This window comes from Bufo bufo, chromosome 1 (genome assembly GCF_905171765.1).
Source record: "Bufo bufo chromosome 1, aBufBuf1.1, whole genome shotgun sequence".
In the NCBI taxonomy this organism is placed as follows: Eukaryota; Metazoa; Chordata; class Amphibia; order Anura; family Bufonidae; genus Bufo; species Bufo bufo.
Genome location: NC_053389.1, coordinates 517,997,367 through 518,012,642, shown reverse-complemented (window position 1 = coordinate 518,012,642; position 15,276 = coordinate 517,997,367). Strand labels below are relative to the sequence as shown.

The window sequence follows — 15,276 nt, the reverse complement described above, 5'->3', positions numbered from 1 at the left end:
CAGAGACCTAGAGGGGGTGTTCTATAACAAGGAGGAGGCTCCATGATCGGGAGCAAGGCGTCCATATACTGTTTTTACACTGGGGCCCTCCGCTGTCTGTCTGCAGCTTGTTATAGAGCAGGAGGAGAGGAGCAGACTGATAAACTGATTTTTGGGAAAAGATTCAGAAAAACTGGTAATTTATTCATGCAAATCTCTGCTCATTCTGCACTTAGGGGTCCAGTGGGCGGTCCTACACAGTGAATGACAGCACAAATAGATAGCGGTCAATCTCTGATGGGACCCTCCACATGACCACTAAGCATAGAAAGAGCAGTGATTTTATGGACTTCATTTTTCCGTCTGCAGATCACACGGCATGTTCAACATAACAGCTTCCCTTCACTTTGACCCAGCATGCTGACCAATCTGTCCAACTTCACGCTATCACTCCCCTAACCAATGACACCTTTCTTTCTTATTTCCTCTAAACCAGGCATCCTCAAACTGCGGCCCTCCAGCTGTTGCAAAACTCCAACTCCCAGCATGCCCGAACAGCCTACAGGTATCAGCCTACAGCAGGGCATTGTGGGAGTTGTAGTTTTGCAACAGCTGGAGGGCCACAGTTTGAGGATGCCTGGTCTAAAGAGTGAGAAGATGAGTAGTTGCACATGTAATCACCCCCACTCCTAATCAGACCATCAGCTGACATCTGTACCCTAGGGATATTTTTGTCTCTTTGGTGATTTTTGAAGATATGTTCATATAGACACAAGCATAAGTGGCATTTACAAACTCTACAAATCTTCATCTTTTATTTTTACAATGTTATCAATGCCTTAAAATTCATACAGGCAACAGTAAAGCCTCATTCACACGTCCGTGTCCGTACTCAATTCCATGAGCACGTGGTCAGTGATACATCCGTGAAGCTGTCCGTGAAGGATCCGCGTGTCCGTTTTTTGCTGTCTGTGTTTCACTGACACTGAACAGCTGAAAAATAATTTTCAAAGAATCTTTTCTTAATGATCCGTGAAACACGAATGCAACACGGATGGCATCCATGGTTTTCACGGACCCATAGATTATAATGGGCATGATGGATCTGTGAACACGGACAAAATAGAGCATGCTAAAAAAAAAAAACTGACCCACGGACCGTGCTAAAAACGCTGATGTCTGAATACACACATTAAAATGAATAGGGACATGTGCTGTCCGTGGAGAACACGTACAGTACACGTCCGTGAAACGCTGACGTGTGAATGAGGCAGACCTGTGGTTTCTATCAAGCCTGGAGGGCTCAAATATATAATCCTTCCCCCATAGCTGACCTCCATGAATATCGTAAAGGTGGAAAGTGTATGGCGCGGGCCCACTCCATACACGGCAGGTGGGCTTCATAGGAAGACATCACAATCACCATAGACAGCAATACTAATGTATTACAGTGTATGCAATAAGCAATCCAACATTCGCATGTTTAAGAAACTTTAGGGCGCCTTCACGCTGCAGATTGTGTTGCAGAAATCAGTTCTATTTATTTGAATGAGGCGGCAAGCACATGGTTCTCTGAAAGCCCCATTCAGGTGAATGGAACAGATTTTCAGTTGTGGAAATTTCTGCAACAATATTTGGCACATGTGAAGGCACCCTAAAAATTTAAGTAAAATATAGTTTTAAAAAAAGTAAAAACATCAAAAGTATAAAACATTCTAAATCACCCCTTTCCCAATTTTAAATATAAAAATAAACGATAATAAAATAAAACAAACATAACTGGTATCAACACATCTAAAAATGTAACAAAAAATAAAAGTCGAAAAATATTTTTCCTGCACAGTGAATGCTTTAAAGGGGTTGTCTGGGTTCAGAGCTGAACCCGGACATACCCACATTTTCACCCAGGCAGCCCCCCTAATATGAGCATTGGAGCATTTTATGCTCCGATGTTCTCTTTCGCCCCTGCGCTGAATTGCGCCATACAGTGCAGGGTAAGGGAGAGCATGAAATGCTCTGATGCTAATATCAAGGGACCTGCCTGGGTAAAAATGGGGGTATGTCCAGGTTTAGCTCTGAATCCGGACAACCCCTTTAACAGAAAATGTCATATGTACCACAAAATGATACCAATAAAAACACCAGTTTGCCCTTCCAAAAACAACAAAAAAAAAAAACACCACAAGCCCTCACATAGCTTTGGAGATGGAAATATAAAAAAGTTATAGGTGTCAGAAAATCATGTCATGACAATTATTTTAGATTTTAAAAGTAATACAGCATAGAAAAAACTTTCTACACTTGGTATTGTAATTAGGGATGAGCGAATCGACTTCGGATGGTACATCCAAAGTCGACTCGCAAAAAACTTTGTTGTAATACTGTACGGAGTTCCCACTCCGTACAGTATTAGAATGTATTGGCTCCGATGAGCCAAAGTTTTTATACCTTCATGAATTAATTATTACTATAAAAAACCTTAATACCCGAATAATAAAGGTAACATGCCATTTTAGCATAAAGATCCCAAAAATAATGGCATGTTTTATAATTTCACCCCACAAAAATGACTTCCCGTTTTTCAAAATGATAATGTTTGTTAAAACCACATGGCATTTCACGTCAACAGAAGAATATTACTGAATAAAAGTAGGAAAGTTAATAATTTGCTCACCGCCGCACGACTTTGCAGGTTGTGGCAGTTAGCTCTTATCTGTAACCCAGAATATAAAACCGCTGGGTTGCATTGCGATCTGCCGGTGCCTCGTGTCGCTGCAGATCTCTGCGACTGCACTGTCATTAGCTCATCAGAGCCCATACATTCTAATACTGTACGGAGACGAATCTCCGCACAGTATTATTCCGAAGTTTTGAAGAAGCGACTTCGGATGAAACATCCTAAGCTCGCTTCGCTCAACACTACCCCCATCGATCAGTTGTTTCACGAAGCTGCGGTGCTCACCAGTGCTCTGGTGAACAGTGCAGTCTCCCGACAACTTTCCAAGGACAGCCCAGTACATCGTATAGTGGCAATGCTTGGCTGAGCTGCAACATGGCCATTCAAATATTATGAGAAATTAAAAAAAAAAAAAAAAACTTCTAGGTATTAGCAATAATATAGCAGACTATGTACACACATTTCCCCCACCACCCTTTTTCGTTCTTAAAAAAAAAAATATATATATTTATTAGTTTTAGTATAGTGGAATTTGTGTGTGTAAAGGCCTCCTGCACACGACCGTTGTGTGCACCCGTGGCCGTTGTGCCGTTTTCCGTTTTTTTTTCGCGGACCCATTGACTTTCAATGGGTCCGTGGAAAAAACGGAAAATGCACCGTTTTGCAGCCGCATCCGTGATCAGTGTTTCATGGCCGTGAAAAAAATATGACCTGTCCTATTTTTTTCACGGCCAACGGTTCACGGACCCATTCAAGTCAATGGGTCCGTGAAAGAACACGGATGCACACAAGATTGGCATCCGTGTCCGTGATCCGTGGCCGTAGGTTAGTTTTTATACAGACGGATCCGAAGATCCGTCTGCATAAAGCTTTTTCAAAGCTGAGTTTTTTCACTTCGTGAAAACTCAGAACCGACAGTATATTCTAACACAGAAGCGTTCCCATGGTGATGGGGACGCTTCTAGTTAGAATACACTACAAACTGTGTACAAGACTGCCCCCTGCTGCCTGGCAGCACCCGATCTCTTACAGGGGGCCGTGATCAGCACAATTAACCCCTTCAGGTGCGGCACCTGAAAGGGTTAATTGTACTATCATATCCCCCTGTAAGAGATCAGGGCTGCCAGGCAGCAGGGGGCAGACCCCCCCCCCTCCCCAGTTTGAATATCATTGATGGCCAGGGCGGCCCCCCCCCCCCCCTCTATTGTAATTATTCGTTGGTGGCACAGTGTGCGCCCCCCATCCCTCTATAGCATTAACAACATTGGTGGCCAGTGTGCGGCCTCCCATCTCCCCCCCCCCCCCCATCATCATTGGTGGCAGCGGAGTTCCGATCGGAGTCCCAGTTTAATCGCTGGGGCTCCGATCGGTAACCATGGCAACCAGGACGCTACTACAGTCCTGGTTGCCATGGTTACATAGCAATAGTACAATCGTAGAAGATTCATACTTACCGGCTGCTGCGATGTTCGTGTCCGGCCGGGAGCTCCACCTACTGGTAAGTGACAGCCTCAGGTCTGTGCGGCGCATTGCTAAATGAACTGTCACTTACCAGTAGGTGGAGCTCCCGGCTGGACACGAACATCGCAGCTCCCAGGTAAGTATGAATCTTTTACTATTGTACTATTGCTAGTAACCCGCTGCCACCAATGATCGGGGGGGGGGAGATGGGAGGCCGCACACTGGCCACCAATGTTGTTAATGCTATAGAGGGAGGGGGGGGGGGCGATGGGGGGCGCACACTGTGCCACCAACGATTTATTACAATAGAGGGAGGAAGGGGGGGCGCACACTGTGCCACCAACGATTTATTACAATAGAGGGAGGAAGGGGGGGGGCGGGGTGGCGCACACTGTGCCACCAACGATTTATTACAATAGAGGGAGGAAGGGGGGGGGGGTGCACACTGTGCCACCAACGAATTATTACAATAGAGGGAGGAAGGGGGGGGGGGGGCGCACTGGCCACCAATGATATTCAAACTGGGGAGGGGGGGGGGGGTCTGCCCCCTGCTGCCTGGCAGCCCTGATCTCTTACAGGGGGATATGATAGTACAATTAACCCCTTCAGGTGCGGCACTTGAGGGGTTAATTGTGCTGATCACGGCCCCCTGTAAGAGATCGGATGCTGCTAGGCAGCAGGGGGCAATCATGTACACAGTTTGTAGTATATTCTAACTAGAAGCGTCCCCATCACCATGGGAACGCCTCTGTGTTAGAATATACTGTCGGAAATGAGGTTTCACGATCTAACTCATATCCGACAGTATATTCTAACATAGGGGCGTTCCCATGGTGATGGGGACGCTTCAAGTTAAAATATACCATCGGATTGGAGAAAACTCCGATCAGATGGTATAAAAGGGACTCCAGACTTTACATTGAAAGTCAATAGGGACGGATCCGTTTGAAATGGCACCATATTGTGTCAACGTCAAACGGATCCGTCCCCATTGACTTGCATTGTAATTCAGGACGGATCCGTTTGGCTCCGCACGGCCAGGCGGACACCAAAACGACATTTTTTTCATGTCCGGGGATCCTCCAAAAATCAAGGAAGACCCACGGACGAAAAAACGGTCACGGAAAAACGGGACCCGTTTTTGCGGACCGCAAAAAAATACGTTCGTGTGCAGGAGGCCTTAAATATACAAACGTACACACATTTTTTTTTATTTTTGTTTTCTTAGAAAATTTTTAAAATATAGGTATTTATTTCACCTATATTTAGTACAGCACAGACCTGATCAGTATGCTATCAGTAAGCGGAATAATATAAAGGGTGATCACAAAAATATCAGAAAAAGAAGAAAACAAAACCCTCTGTAAATTTTAACTTTATTGATATATCTAAAATATAAGTAGTGCCTCAAAATATAAAAATAGTCAAAATGATATAAAGGGGGTAATAAAATAGAAAATAAAAAAATTCACCGTTAGTGTGGGGTAACGCTTAGGAGAGCTGCCACCACAGATATCAACTACATCACTCAACCAGCGAAATAGGCGTAAAGACCTCCTACACACGCAAGTGTGACCCTGGTGAGGAGGTACAGGAGGAATAAGGAACCAAAAATAGCCCCCACTAGCTCACCATGTGGGTAAATCACACGTGGAGCCCACCTGGCCAAATATGGCTCAGTCTAACTCCCTCGACCCCACTAGTGGTTAATTAGTGGGTGGTTCCCCTAATTTACTAAAAGCTACAGCTGTGGATAATCAGATTATTGTCCACATTAAATCGGCACCCAGATGCCACTCATACAAAGATCGCCACAATATACCTAGATCATGTGGTAATTAAGTTGGCCAAGGGGTTTACCCAAGCTGGAAATATGTGGGCAGATTACAAGAACGATGTGAACTATATATATTCGTTCAATCCCTTCGGGTGGAGCGTCTGAAGCCTGAATGTCCACTGCGCTTCCTTTTGCAATAATTTGGTGTCGATGTCACCGCCTCGCGGGGACATACGGATGGATTCGATACCCTGGAAAATCATAGGCTTTACTTCCCCCGGATGTTTCAACTCCACATGTCTATCTATAGGAGTGTCAGATTTGTTCCGGATGTCGTTCAGGTGTTCACCTATACGGCGACGGAACTCCCGCTTGGTTTTGCCCACATATTGCATGCCACAACATGTGGCCAAGTAGACGACCCCCACCGTCTGGCAATTGATAAATGCTCTATATGAGCAACTCGTTACCGTACTGGAGAAAGTATTACCAGTTCTAATTACTTTGAAGGCAATGCAATTCCCACAACGGAAAGTGCCCCATGCCTCGGATTTAAGCAATGTCACTGATTGCGTTTTTTGATTAGGGTAAAAAGAAAAAAATCCTGGGTCGCTTAGTATAGTAGATCTTTTGTCTGCGTAAAAAATACAAACACACGTTTTTCATTTATATAAAAAAAAATAAAAATACAAAAACAAAAGCTTAAAATGTCCAAATTTCATCAAGGTGAATATCTTAATGAGACAATATAAAAAAAGTCATTTGAAGGCGTTTCTAATGTCTGTACTGGCAGTACGGTGCCATATAACTAGCAATAGAAAAATCGGCTACCAAAATCCAAAGTTCACTCTAGTCAAATTACACAAATGGCATCCATTTTCATGGTACAAACATACTTTTGAAGAAATGTTTTGTCTTGAAATCTTTTGTAAGGCTAGTTTTACACCAGTGTTTTCCTTTCCGGTTTTGAGATCTGTCATAGGATTTCAATAGTGGAGGAAAACACTTCAGTTTTGTCCCCATTTATTGTCAATGGGGACAAAACAGTTTGACTGCGTTCCCATGACGCACACAAAAGCGCAGCAAGCAGCATCCCGGGATGAGGAGCAAGACAGATCAGTCATGACTCACAATGTAAGTCAATGGAGACTGATCCGTTTTCTCTGACACAAAAGAAAACTTATCTGCCCCCCATTGACTATTGTACGGATCCGTCATGGCTATTTTAGAGATAATACAACTGGATCCGTTCAGATCGTTATTATCAGTAACGGAAGCGTTTTTACTGATCCATGATGGATCCAGCAAAAACGCTGGTGTGAAAGTAACCTAACAGAAAAAAATGAATAAGAAAGTAAAAATATAAACCAACACCCCTGCCGATCAGCTGTGCGAGCGTCACATCCTCTTCATTACACTGCTCTTCGTCTCAGAAGTGCAGTGTAATACAAATACTCTTTCCATTCACGTGACCTCGTCTAATAGCTAGAACATGTAACCTTACACTAGGCAGTCTAAAAGGGATCCCAAGTTTGGATGATAAATCTGATGCATCTTCAGACACGTTTGTCTATTACTACTTTACAGCACCTACTGATGGCTTACTTTTCACCAATATTCTGAGGCAAGTTGGTTCATCGTAAGCCACGCCCAATTTCCACTAAGCCACACCCATTCCCCACTAAAAACACTCCGTCTAAAACCCATCATAAATGTGGTGCATAGCATTTGTGCCAGGTTTTTTTGCACATGAAGCCAGAATTCTGGCATATTTAGGAGGGTATATGTCTACGAGTGTGACTGGTGTGCCTACTGCTGGGAGCTGGCATTTTAACCTGCCCTCTGTCATTACGTATGGCTTCTTTCTTCCATTTCCAAAAGTTGCCAATGTTTGGAAAAGGCAGAAAATCTGCAGTGGTTGGAGGTCAGCAAGTTGGAAAGTGGATGTGGGAAGTTTCCCAGTACATCAGACAGAGGTGTTACGTGGTGCTGTGCATTACTTCATAGGCCACGTCCTAATCTGTTTAAAGCTGTATTAAAATGTAAGCCAATTACTAAACCACATTATCCGGTTTTATTTAAAAGGTATTTAGCAGCTTTTGTTCTAAACTCTGACAGATTTCTTTTCCGGTTTGGAGATTCTGTTGTAAGGAAAACTTCAGAAATGTATTCTTTAATAATTAATTGAAATCACAATAGTTTTTTCCTTCAAAAAGCTTATAAAAACGGTGGTTTCTAAAGTAATAACTAAAGAAATTGATCTCTTCACGGTAATCTTGAAGCAGATGCGCAGTTACCCACCCGCAAGTGCTTCTGCTGTGAACCCCACAAGGAAGGCTTTTCATTTAAATGTGAACTTAAATATTCGACAGTTTTCAAAGCAGCGTCTGGATCTAAAGGCTTTTGTAATTGCGTGTAATTATAGTTACTACGTTATCTGTATAGCGCCACCTGCTGTTTGCTCTTTTTACAATTTCCCTGTCCTGCTCACTGAGAGGGAAGCACATGCTCAGTTCCATCCTCTAACGATCACCAGATGCAGCAGAAAGGACACACCCCTCCTCAGAAAGACCGCGCCCACTAAGCGGACAGCTTTAAATAAATCTTGCAGAACAATTGGAGCAATGAATGGGAGATTTCTGGATCCATATGAGGTACAGGGATGGTTCTTGCTTTGTTAGAAAGAGGTTGTCATTTGCTCGATTATGTATGATTTTCACCTTTTTACATTATTCGTTGGATAACCCCTTTAATATTATGTGCCATAATATTGAGTGCAGTGGCCACATGACCTGCGTCAAATAGGATGCTGACACAGAGAACGGAGAGCTGCTGCAGCGTAGCAGTTTCGCTCAATGTACAGTACATGATTCTACAATAATAAAGTGACTGGCATCCATGGGAGAGTGGTAAGGTGCAAACCACTGCTGACCAACAAATACACAAAGGTTGGTCTAGCATCTTCCAAATAACATCCAGATGACCCCCAAGACTGTTGGGATAATATTCTGTGGACTGATGAAGGTGAAAAGATATGGGTCTGTTACATCTGGTATAAAGCCAACACTGCATTCCACCATAAGAACATCTTACCAACAGTCAAACGTGGTGGGGCTGCTTTGCTACTGCAGGACCTGGACAATTTGGTCATAACTGGTGGAACCATGAATTCTGCTCTCTTTCAGAAATTACTTTAGGAGAATGTCTGCCCATTAGTTTGTAATCTAAAACTTAAAGGCAGGCAGGCTACGCAGCAGGACAATGATGTGAAGAACACAAGCATGTCCACCTCTGAACGGCTCAAAAGAAACAAAATTAAAGGGTTACCACATATGACTATGTGAAATGGTCAGCAGCTGTCCATCTGAGCTTGTAAGCAGAGTCCCATGTCGTCTCTGGCATCCTCATATGTTCAGTCAATCCTCTGAATAAAGACTTTTTATAATATGCGACTTACCCCCTAGGTGCAATGAGAGTGGTGCCATCGCACCCAGAGGCTACTCTCTCTGTCTTCTAGGCAGCGACCCTGTTGCTGTGATGGACAGGCCAGGCAGTCCCTGAAGTCTCGTGGACTCTGTACATGCACAGTAAAGGGATGGAGACCACCGGGCAGATGGGCAGTCTCCATACCTTTACTGTGCATGTAAAGAATGCTATTCCATGAGATGGTCTATTAATAACAGTGCTGGGGGCGTGGGATAGAAAACAGGGAGGGGAGACTCTGGGTGCTATAGCACCACCCTTGTTGCACCCGGGGAGTAATTTGCATATTATAAAAATGTATTTTTTGGAAGATTGACGGAACATATGGAGATACCAGAGACATCATGGGACTCTGCTTAGAAGTGTGGATGGACAGCTGCTGACCGTTTGACATAGTGGTATATGGTGACAGATGCCCATTAAAACATTGGAGTGTCCTCACTTGGGTCCCAATGAGATGCTGCGACAAGACCTTAAATGGGCAGTTCAAGCTTGAAAACCCCTCAATGTAGGGGAATTTAAACAATTCTGCAAAGAAAAGTGGCCAAAATTCCAGAGATGTAAAAGACTCAAACGTTATCTGATTGCAGTTATTGCCGCCAAGGGAGGCACAGCCAGTTATTAGGTTTAGGGTGATAAATCTTCAATAAATGGAAGCATGATTTAAAAGCTGTATTTTAGGTTTAACTCGTGTGGTCTGTGTCCATATTAAAACTAGTGGATGATTGGAAACATTCAAATGTGACAAATCAACAACATTAGAAGAACTACTTGAGAGGCAAATGCCATAACCATAGAAGACTGACCGGAGGAGGGTCCACCTAGTGCTACAGGTACAACATGTGCACTACAATCATATTCAGTTACTTATTCTGCATACAATCTACATGGACTGCAGAGTGCTAGACCAGTGGTCATGGACAGGGCGCCACCAATTCACGTCACAAGCAAAAGACAGGCGGAGGGTTGCTCAGAAAAACGCGGCAGCTTTCTTCCGAAAACAGCACCACACCTATTGCTGGTCATGTATGGTACTGTAGCTCAACCCCAGGGACTGGGGAGGTGAGGGTTTTGGAAGAGAGCAGCCATGTTACTCTAATCCTTTTCTACCTCTAGTGCCTCCCTACACAATAAGAATACTCTTAGTGCCACCTAACAATCTTGATATCCCTTAGTGCACTTTGGACAGTATGATATCCCTTAGAGCCCCCCCCCCCCCCTCACGGTAGCATGTCTACTAAGTGCCCCCTCACAGCAGGGTGATCCCTTGGTACCCCCACACAGTATAATGATCCGTTAATGCCCCTGACACAGTGTGATGCCTTCTAATTGCCTCCCCACACAATGTGATGCCCTAAGTGCCCCCACAACAAAATGATGCCCTCTGTTTACACACACACACACACAGTATGATAGCCCTTTAAATGCCCGCTCACAGAGTGATAGCCCCTTAAGTGGCTTCCACACAGTATAATGTCCCCTTAACTTAGGCCCCTTGCAGACGAGCGTGAGCGGATTAGGGACGGATGTGTTGAGAATGCGTTCAGAAAAAAATGCGCAATTTCGCAAGCAAGGGCATTCAGTTTTGTATGCGATCGCGTTCAGTTTTTATCGCACAGGTGCAATGCAATTTAATGCGTTTTTCACGCGCGTGATAAAAAAACTGAAGGTATACAAACATCTCTTAGCAACCATCCGTGAAAAACACAGTGCGGATGTGATTTTCAGGCAGCCCCTATCACTTCTATGGAGCCAGCGTTGCGTGAAAAATAAATAAGTAAATTAATTTAAAAAAATCACTGAATATAGAACATGCTGTGATTGTCACGCATGCCCCCCCCCCCCCCACCACACACACATTATGAGCCTCCCTTAAGTGACCCCCCAAACAGTGCTTCTCAAATCTGGACCATGACTGCCAGCTGTCCAGACCATTAGGCATCACGCTTTAAACTGTATCTGCGTCCCCAGAATGCAGATACAGTTGAATACATTGGTGAAGCAGGGAGCCGCAAGTTCAGCGCAAGCAGGCACAATGTAGTGATGTCATCATGCCGGCTGTGCCGAGCCACAGACAGCGCAGCAGAGAACAGAGCAGATGCGCTTCATTCAGCTTGTTGGGGGAATGTGGGGACGATGAGTTTTTAAACTGGAGGCACTTAAAGGGTTCGGTGAGGAGGTAACTCGGTGAGGTGGGGCATCACTATATGGGAGGACTTGTAAGGGGCATCACTTTGTGGGTGCACTTTAGTAGGCAGGGCTGTCTGCCAATTGAGTACACCTCCATTATACATTTCAAAGCACTGCAAACTAATTCCTTAATGGGATTAAAAAAATAATGTAGTAAAACGTAATGTAAAAAAAGGTTTAAAAAGGTCTGCAAAATAAATTTTTCTACATAAATTTAATAAATACAAAAACCAGCACAGTAATGTTACACATATAAGATGCATTTGGAAAGTCTTTAGACACTTTCACTTTAACATTTTATTACAGCTTTCTGCTGAAATAAACTGTGACCATCATTCTGCACTGAATACCCTATAATGACAAAGTGAAATCAGAAAGTTAGAAGTCTTCACTAATTTATTAAAAAATAAAATATTACATTGACAAAGTACCGTATTTAGACCCTTTTCTCAGCACCTTTGCAGCGATTACAGCCTCCAGTTTTCTTGGGCATGACCTTGTATAGACAGGGGGGTCTTTCCAAATCATGTCCAATCAACTAAATTTACCCCAGATGAACGGCAATCAAGGAGTAGAAATATCTAAAGATGATTAAGAGAAACGTAAAGCCCCCTTAGCCAAAATTTCAAGTGTCACAGCAAAGGGTCTGATTATGAATACTTCTGTCTATGGAAAACATTTCTTTTTTCTTTTTAATTAGCAAAACATGTGAACATTCTTACACTTTCTCATTACGGGGTATTGAGGGCAGTTTGATGGGAGAATTTTTTTTCATTTTAGCATAAGACAAGGATGCAACATAAAATTTTAAAGAGTCTGTAGACTTTCTGAAATATACAGTACAGACCAAAAGTTTGGACACACCTTCTCATTCAAAGAGTTTTCTTTATTTTCATGACTATGAAAATTGTAGATTCACACTGAAGGCATCAAAACTATGAATTAACACATGTGGAATTATATAGGTACATAACAAACAAGTGTGAAACAACTGAAAATATGTCATATTCTAGGTTCTTCAAAGTAGCCACCTTTTGCTATTACTCCTTTGCACACTCTTGGCATTCTCTTGATGAGCTTCAAGAGGTAGACCCCTGAAATGGTTTTCACTTCACAGGTGTGCCCTGTCAGGTTTAATAAGTGGGATTTCTTGCCTTCTAAATGGGGTTGGGACCATCAGTGGCGTTGAGGAGAAGTCAGGTGGATACACAGCTGATAGTCCTACTGAATAGACTGTTAGAATTTGTATTATGGCAAGAAAAAAGCAGCTAAGTAAAGAAAAACTAGTGGCCATCATTACTTTAAGTAATGAAGGTCAGTCAGTCAGCCGAAAAATTGGGAAAACTTTGAAAGTAAGGGCTATTTGACCATGAAGGAAAGTGATGGGGTTCTGCGCCAGATGACCTGGCCTCCACAGTCACCGGTGTGGGGTGAGCTGGACCGCAGAGTGAAGGCAAAAGGGCCAACAAGTGCTAAGCATCTCTGGGAACTCCTTCAAAACTGTTGGAAGACCATTTCAGGGGACTACCTCTTGAAGCTCATCAAGAGAATGCCAAGAGTGTGCAAAGCAGTAATCAAAGCAAAAGGTGGCTACTTTGAAGAACCTAGAATATGACATTTTTAGTTGTTTCACACTTGTTTGTTATGTATATAATTCCACATGTGTTAATTCATAGTTTTGATGCCTTCATAGTCATGAAAATAAAGAAATAAAGAAAACTCTTCGAATGAGAAGGTGTGTCCAAACTTTTGGTCTGTACTAATATATATTATATATATATATATATATATATATATATATATATATATATATATATATATATAGAGAGAGAGAGAGAGAGAGAGAGAGAGAGAGAGAGAGAGAGAGAGAGACACACACACACACACACACACACACACACACACAGACCAACGCACCCAGTTCTAAGCAGCCTAAAAAAAATTCAAAAAATTATAGCTCTATATCTCTATCTATCTATATATATATATATATATATATATATATATATATATATATATATATATATATATATATATATATATATATCTCTATCCATCTATCTATCTCTACACACACACACACAGGCTGACATGCCACTGTTCACTGTTTCCAAAGCTCCCATTGCGGTGCACGGGAGCTACGGAAACAGCGTAGTACAGCAAGCCATGAGCCATGCTGTTTGTTTCCACATTAGGGAAAACAGCATAGCTTGCTGTACTGAGCTGCCCACTGAGCTGTGATAGGCAGAGAGTTGCAGTATAAAGAACAGGGCCATCCAGCTGTGATAGGAAGAGCTGCTGCAGAAAGGACACACCCTGTCAGTCTGTCATGAACTGTATTATGTGGAATTCTTATTCTTTTCATCAATCATGGCATAACCTCTAAGTACCAAACAGGCTTGGTTGTTAAGGAGGTTAAAGGCAAAAAAAGGATTCCATATTTTTAATAAAAGAACATAAAAAAAAAAAAAAAAAAATGATTTTAAGCTCAAAATACGTACAGTGCAATAATTTAAAAAGAATTGCCCCCAAAAGGTGTACCTAGGCTTTAATCATTTTACGGACATTCTTTTGCAGTGGCGGTGTGGCTTCCAGCAACATATTTGCACACATGATGCAGAAAAAAATAAAATAAAAATTGCACCAGAAATTATCCTGCAGTGTGGACTTCAATTTGCAAAAAAAATCTTCTACAAATCTGGATGAAACTTAGCATTTTTCGCTGAGAAATATATTCCCTAATAGTGCAGTTCCCCAACACAGTTAGGCACCGGCCGCACGGTCAGGATTACTGATGCAGTTTGAGGCCAAAATAAGGAGTGGATCATTGAAGGAAAGAAAGTACAAAGGACAGATACGATTTATCCTCTTTTTTTTAGGGCTGCAGTATCAACTATTTTTGTAATCGAGTATTCTATTGATTAATCCAACAATTAATCGAGTACTCTAATAACAAAAAACAAATTAAAATAATGTTTTTCTTTATAAAAAAAAACTCATCAGCCCCTCCCATGCATGCCATCATCTGCCCTCCCTGCCATCAGGCTCCCCCCTAGTGCCACCATCTCTCCCTCCTAGCCATGTCCCCAGTGCCAGTGAAATAAAATACTTACCTTTCCTGTAGGGGCGCGGTTCCACAGCTCGTCCATCTTCTTCTCCGCGCATTGCACTGTTATCCTGACGTCACACAGCGTCAGGTCATAGTGTGCCCTTACAAGCACTATGTCCTGACGATATGTCAGGAGGAAAGTGCAGCGCAGTGCAGGCCAGCGGGTGACCACGGAGCGGTAAGTAATAGCAAGCGCTTCACTCCCGCTCCGTGGTCACATGACACAAACGAATCCTCGATGTAAAAAATTTGCATCGAGGATTTTTTTTGTCGAATTACTCGAGTCAATCGAGTAATCGTTTCAGTCCTACTCTTTTTGTTTAATGCACTTGTAGTTTTTGGCTTCCAAAACTGCATCAAGAAACCTGATCATGTGGCCGCACCCTTAGAGTGCTATAGTCTATATACACTGCTCAAAAAAATAAAGGGAACACTTACTCAACACAATGTAACTCCAAGTCAATCACACTTCTGTGAAATCAAACTGTCCACTTAGGAAGCAACACTGAGTGACAATCAATTTCACATGCTGTTGTGCAAATGGGATAGACAACAGGTGGAAATTATAGGCAATTATCAAGACACCCCCAATAAAGGAGT

The 15,276-nt window shown here is 42.7% G+C and overlaps 1 protein-coding gene across 3 annotated transcripts in view; it reads right to left on the bottom strand.

Moving 5' to 3' along the window:
* The window catches only part of ST7 (suppression of tumorigenicity 7), a 152,218-nt gene that overhangs the window by 78,082 nt on the left and 58,860 nt on the right, over nucleotides 1–15,276 (bottom strand). The gene's annotated exons all lie outside the window — the stretch shown is intronic.